The sequence below is a fragment of the Emys orbicularis genome, chromosome 18, assembly GCF_028017835.1.
Source record: "Emys orbicularis isolate rEmyOrb1 chromosome 18, rEmyOrb1.hap1, whole genome shotgun sequence".
In the NCBI taxonomy this organism is placed as follows: domain Eukaryota; kingdom Metazoa; phylum Chordata; order Testudines; family Emydidae; genus Emys; species Emys orbicularis.
This window is the reverse complement of record NC_088700.1, coordinates 4142526-4149409: the sequence shown is the minus strand read 5'-3', so window position 1 is coordinate 4149409 and position 6884 is coordinate 4142526.

The following is a 6884-nucleotide window of genomic DNA, read 5'->3' as shown; positions in this document are numbered from 1 at the left end:
GCGGCTCCTGGAAGCCATGGCATGGTCCCGCTCTAGCCGGGGTGCAGGGTCAGGGGCTGCTCCATGCAGCTCCTGGAAGCCGAGGCATGGCCCTGCTCCAGCTCCTACGTGCTCCAATGGCCCCCTCCAGTGTTCCAATAGGAGCTGCAGGGGGGTGCCTGCAGATGGGGCAGCGTGCAGAGCTGCCTGGCCACGCCTCCATGTAGGAGCTGGAAAAGGGACAGGCCGCTGTTTCCGGGAGCCGCTTGAGGTAAGCGCTGCTTGGAGCCTGCACGCCTGAGCCTCTCCCCACACCCCTGCCCCAGCCCTGATTCCTTCCCCCCCCGCTCTCCAAACCCCTCGATCTCAGCCCGGAGCACCCTTCTGTACCCCAAACCTCCTCTCATCCCCACCCCAGAGCCCGCACCCCCAGCCAGAACCTGCACCCCTTCCACAGCCCTGATCCCCCTCCCGCCCTCCGAACCCCTCGGTCTCAGCCCAGAGCACCCAGCTATGTCCCAAACTTCTCATCCCCAGTCCCACCCCCGAGCCCGCACCCCCAACCAGAGCCCTCACCCCCTCCTGCACTCCAACCCCAAGTCTGTGAGCATTCATGGCCCCCATACAATTTCTATTCCCCGATGTGGCCCTCGGGCCAAAAAATTCTGCTATAGCTGAATGTTGAGTCTCTTAAAATAAAGCCCTCCCCTTTTGGCAGAAGTTCTAGTCCTGCGACTTGAATGAATAGTACAGAAAATTTAAGGGGTCTCTCCTCATCCTACTTGGTCTGGAGAACTTCATATCTTGCACCATAAAGAGCCCTCTGCATAAAGGTCCCTATTATTTCCCTGCATGCTGATTTGGGCACTGCTGAGCTCAGATGTGGGACGGGCATGTCGGACTCAAATCACCTAGTTGCTGCCTGGAAATTGTCATTTTCATGTTGGAGGGTTGTTCTCTTGGCTTGCTTATCTTGCAGGTGATGAGCAGACTGTAATGAGAAGCAGCATGGTGTAGTGGTCTGTGGACAGGACTGGATTCCAGGAATGCCATAGTTCTAGTCTGGGCTCTGCCACTGGCTTGTTATGTGGCCTTTAGCAAGACAGGGTCCTTTTCTGTAGCCATGCCCCCCACTGCCGCAGGAGCTAGCCAGCGGGGAGCTCACTCATGCTCTAGCCGGACTCCAGAAGGAGGATCTAAACAGTTTAGTGACACTGGAAGTCTGAATAACCCCAAAGACTTTTGCTATCTTGGTGATCTGAGCACCCAAGAGCAGGGCAGAATGGAGTATGTCTCTCTTTCAGTATCTTGAGAACTGAGTGACCCTAATTTCAAGAGGTCTGAGCAGTAACAGCTCCTGCTAATGACTGATTCTTCCTTTCCAGGCTTTCATGTCCCGCTGTCAGTTTAACATTGACGATTGCCAGCCAGACCCCTGCCACAATGGCCAGTGTGTGGATGGAATTAATGAGGATGTGTAGCTGCTGAGCAGGTAAGAGCCGGTCTCCGTGCAGCGCATGTCCCATAATCAGACCTTTCTTATACTGCAGCTCCAGGGGCAGAGAGAGCTTTGCTAGGTGGGTGGGCACAGCTAGTTCCTAGCCCCTTTGTACTCTTGTCTTGCACTGCACAGTACCGAGAAGTAGCTTGTTCGCTCCAGTTTAGGGCAGATATGGTCGACTGGTCCGGGAGTTAGGAGACTTGGTTTTTAGTCCCAGCTTTGCTGCTGGTTTCTTGGACAAATCGTTGCCCCTCTTTGTGCCTCGGTTTCCCTATCTGTAAATGTGGGATAATGATACTGTCCCCTAGGCATAAAACATGCAGCATGAGAGCATAGCAGCAGCAGCAGCATTCTCTGTGTTTGCCAGGAGGGTTTTGTGTCTCAGGATGGGAGGAACAACCAACCCTCTGGCAGCAGCTGCTAGGAAACATTATTGCCCTGCTTGATGGAGCCTTCTCCAAGAAGGCGTCTGTTCTATTCTCTTCCTGGAATTATCGAACAGCCCAGAGGGCTGTGACTGGTCCAGTTATTTTACTAAGCTCAAAGGGGATGTGGAGCAGCACTTTGCACCATGTACTCTTACAGTTAATGATAAGAATGGCAGCTCTAAGCCTGGCCAATCTGCAGCTCCCCCAGTGCCTGTCCTCAGATCTCTACCCAGTGCAGCTTGTGGCACAGTTCATGTGTAGTGGTCTGGCTGGCAAATGCTCCCAGCTTTCCCATTGCAGTAAGATGCTGTGTGTCACAGCAGGGTCTGTCGGCTCCCCGCAGGTGGAACTCTCCATGCCATATGCATGTTGTGTTAGTGAGGCAGGCTGCATTCTGCCTGCTCCCAATAAAGCTCCCTCTCGCTCTGTTTGCAGGCTTTGAAGGGCGACACCATGAACTGGACATTGATGAGTGTTTGCTTAGTCCCTGTGGAAATGGTGCCAGCTGCTGCAATGCATTTGGGGGCTTTGTGTGTCTGTGCCCCTTTTGGCTGGGAAAGCTGGTTGTGTGATGTCTCCAAGAGCACCTGCCTATCTGAGCCTTGCAGGAATGGAGGCACCTGCTCATTCAGGTGCAGTTGCCACCAGGGATTCACAGGCACTGGCTGTGAGCAGCAGGTCAACGACTGTACCAGCGTCCCCAGCCACCCAGCTCAAGAAGCATGTGAGATGGCACTGAAGGTGTCATGGGTGAGTCCCTCTGTTGGTGTGTCTGGAAGATTTTTCTGTCACTTTCTGGGGAATTTAAATACTAGAATAGAAGAACAGACTGCAGTGATACATGTACATGTGTTGTGAGCATGTGTCGGTGTTCGAATGCACACAGATCTTGGACCCACTGCCCCAATTTGTGTGCATGAGGAAGTAGACTGGTGCCCCACACTCATCCAAGCTCTTTGATGTATATGAGCAAAGTTATTCCCCTGTGTCGAGAGTGACATCCCCGCAGGCTGCACCTGACTGGCTGCTTCGTGTAGCACAAAGCCTGGCTGAGTGGGCAGTGGGAAAGCTGTGACCCACTCACATCAATCCTAGGGAGCAGGCACTGCATGGAGGAGTGGTGGTGGTGGTGATTATAAATTTTCCCTGGCGTTTTAGACAGTGATATTTTTGGCTTTCTTTACTAAGATATTGTGCAGTATTGCTGTGCAGTTTAAAAGCAGTCCCTTTCTATCCCAGAGGTGTCTGCATTTCTGTGATAAGTAGAAGTGATGGCTCCTTGCTGTATAAATGTAAAATGATCACATGTTAATTGTTTGCCTAGATTTTGGAGGGATAACTTACTATTGAAGAATAATCTACACAGACTAGGTTAAAAGCCCCTGAGCAAGGAGATTCTGTGATGCAGCACTTGGCGAAGTAACCTGACAATGAAACAAGAGTCAAAAGGGAGTGAAATGAATTCCAGATGGTTATGGTAACTGGGAAGAAACTAATACTGAGGTCAAGCTTGAACAAACAGAGCCAGGACACCAGAGATGGAGCTGGGGGCAGGGTGGTCCAGATAAGGATGAAAACAGATGACACATCATTCTTGGAGCACCCCAGGCCTGGGCAGTGAGATGAACCATGTGTTCCTTGGGCTTGGTACTATGGTGGCTAAAGCATATCTCACTGTGGCTGTGTTCTTCTTTCTGATTTGCACTTGAGCTGTACACAGTATAGTACATGTGATCCCCTACTTCTCCCTGGGGATGAAGACTCTCAGTATTGCATTCATTGCAGGGTTGCTATTGCCTTGGTCAAATCCTCCTTTACTGTCCTGGCCTTTGTTCTCCTGCCATTAAAGATTTCACAAGTGGAACACACCAGTAATGACAAAGGCAATTCAGAGGGCTGCTTGACATTCCTCCCAGTCTCATCTGACTCCTCCACTCTTCACAAGCCTCATTGTGTGCAGAACATGCTGTGTGGATCATAACATGCCTGCGTTGGCCTCACCTACTAGGGCTCCATGGAGTCCAGAGCCTTGGTTTTAGCGGTGAAGTCCTGACATTCTCTTCTAGCTTTGGTGTTATTGATATAGACTGGTTTGATATGGTTGTGTGTGAACAGTATGTTAGTATCCAAAGGCTGAAAGAAGAAACTAGCAGATTCCTGTCACATCAGAAATGGTCCCTTTTGCATGAGCCTTTGGGGCTCTTGGAGCAGGGAATATCTGCCAGCCAGAGCAACTGCTACTTGGGGCATGTGGGCTCTGCCGTAGACTCCCTGTGTGATTGTGGGCAAGTCACTCAGTCTCTCTATGCCTCAGTTCCTGATCTGTAAAATGCCCGGGGGGGAGATTGTGAGGATACATTTGCTACGTGATTGCAAGGTGCTCAGATACTATGGTAGTGGGGGCCATATAAGTGCTTTACCTTGACAGCATGGAATCTTCCAGCATCCCCTCCTGGGTGACCTTTGATACTGGGCCAAACTCTTGGCTGCACCGTGTTTTTGGGAGACCCCAGAGGTTTTACAGCCCCACAACTGGCAGCCCCCCTCAAACCTAGGCTCATCTTTTGAATGAGACCCGACCAAGTTCCTGACTCCTTGAAATGCCCCTCATTAAGAGCACAGTCATTGGGTGGTTTTTTTTAACTAGCTTCCCTGATTCTAGTGACAGCTTCCAAACACACAGTATTAGTTTAATAGCTGGTATGTCTTCTATCTGGGACGAGGGGTTGTATCTTCTGCACTTGGAGAGGGATGGATTCTAGAATCTCTTCCATCTGTGACTTCTATGGTCCAGTAGAACTTCCAGCCACCTCCACGTGGGCCACTGGGGTGTCCCCTGGAGATCATGGTAATCACTCTTTCTAAATGCTGCCTTGGGATCCCGGGTGCAATTGTAACTCCAGCAGACCCTGGTCGTCAGCAGGCGGGATCGAACCTGGGAACTCTGGAGCTAAATGCTTGAGCCTCTACTACATGAGCTAAAAGTCACATGGCCTTTAATGCTATAGCAGACTCATTAATCTCTAAGTGGCTTTTTCTTCTCTCAATTCTGTTTTGGTGTCTCATAGAGCCCTTTCCCACTCTAACAGCCTGCCTCCTCTCCATTCAGCACCTAAGGTGTTGTGTGGGAAGTGAGGGTGATGCAGCAGGGAACTGCTTTAATGGTACATTGATTAGATAAGCCAGGAGAGGCTTGTAGAGAGAACATATTAATGGCTTCTTAGATAAACATCAGGTTTTTTGAATGTACTGAAATTTTAAACCCCACCTTGGGAGCCAGAGGCATCCCCAATTTCTTTTAGGAAAACTCAGAGCATGGTCCATCCATCTAAATAGGGGGCTTCCACATACAGGTTTCCTCAGGGTTCGAGCTGGCCCGAGGTCTCCAGGTTCTCATGTGGATTTGGATGAGGTTCTGTGTGAAGGCTTGAGGTCAGACTTGAGTTGAGGTTTTTTAAATTCAATGGTGCATGAATTTCATGAGCAGTTCTTGTGAGATTTTGGACGAAAATGGAGAAATCTCTGTTGCCCTGGTCAGTATGCAATCTCTCCTGCTAGCTGTCCTCTTATGGTCAGCTTTATATTAAGGCTCCATTTATTAAGATTCATAAATGATTAATAGATGTTATAAGCATGTTGGAGATTGGAGTAATGTCTTACAGATGGGTATAAGGAATCCATTAGCTTGTTGGACTGTAACAATCTGTATACATTGATTAGCCATTTAGTAACTCTTGATAAATGGAACCTCAGTACAACAATCTGTTGTACCGTTTTCTGTGTTTCCCTTCCTGTTCTCTTGATCCTTCCTGGATCTCTCTTAGCATCTCTGCATTATCACAAAATGTTTCTTTTCTCTTGTTATCTTCCCCTTCTGGTTTAGTGGTGAATTCCCCAGCCTCTCCCTCAGTCTCCTCTCTGAGGCTTCTGGATCCAATCTGTCAGAGTGCCACTGAACACAGATAATGACTCTCCCTGGGATGGGAGATCTCTGTGCAGGCCCCAGAGTCCATGACCAGCTGAAGAGAGGCCATCACATGTTTTCCAGAGTGAGGATTGTTCTGTTAGCAACTTTCGTGGCTGTTCTGTCTGAATTGCATTTTTATTTATATTAATTTTTCTGATTTGTGGTTTAGGATTTGGTTTGAGAGAGAAGCATTGGGCAGCTGCAGGTTACTAGACATGGAACAGAAAATTCCTCAGTGATATGTAGGCAGTTAAAATCCAACCCAGGTCAGGAGTGAATGAAAACTGTCCCTAAATAATGGGTTTATCTTCTGCGTGGTAACAATTTAAGTGATTGAGCAGACATTCCATAAGTGTGGAGAGATTGTGCAGGATTGTGGTGGTGACACGTTCTGTTGTTGTTGGGCCAAGCCATGTACCTGCCCAGCATCCTGAGAGGCATATACAGAATGATTTTTATAGTATCTCTTTTTATATTGCAAGAGGATTCTGTCTGCCACATGCCGTTGTAGGCAGTCCTATCATACCATCCGCTCCATAAACTTATCAAGCTCAGTCTTGAAGCCAGTTAGGTTTTTTGCCCCCATTACTCCCCTTGGGAGGCTGTTCCAGAACTTCACTCCTCTGATGGTTAAAAACCTTCATCTAATTTCAAGCCTTAACTTGTTGATGGCCAGTTTATGTGCATTTGTTCTTGTGTCCACATTGGTGCTTAACTTAAATAACTCCTCTCCCTCCCTGGTATTCATCCCTCTGATGTATTTATATAGAGCAATCATATCTCCCCTCAGCCTTCGTTTGGTTAAGCTAACCATGTTGTTTAGGTAGGTTTTTCCTTTCCTCGGATCATCCACTGAGCCCTTCTCTACATGTGTTCCAGTTCGAATTCATCTTTCGTAAACATGGGAGACCAGAATTGCGCACAGTATTCCAGATGAGGTCTCACCAGTGCCTTGTATAATGGCAATAACACTTCCCTATCTCTACTGGAAATACCGCACCTGATGCAT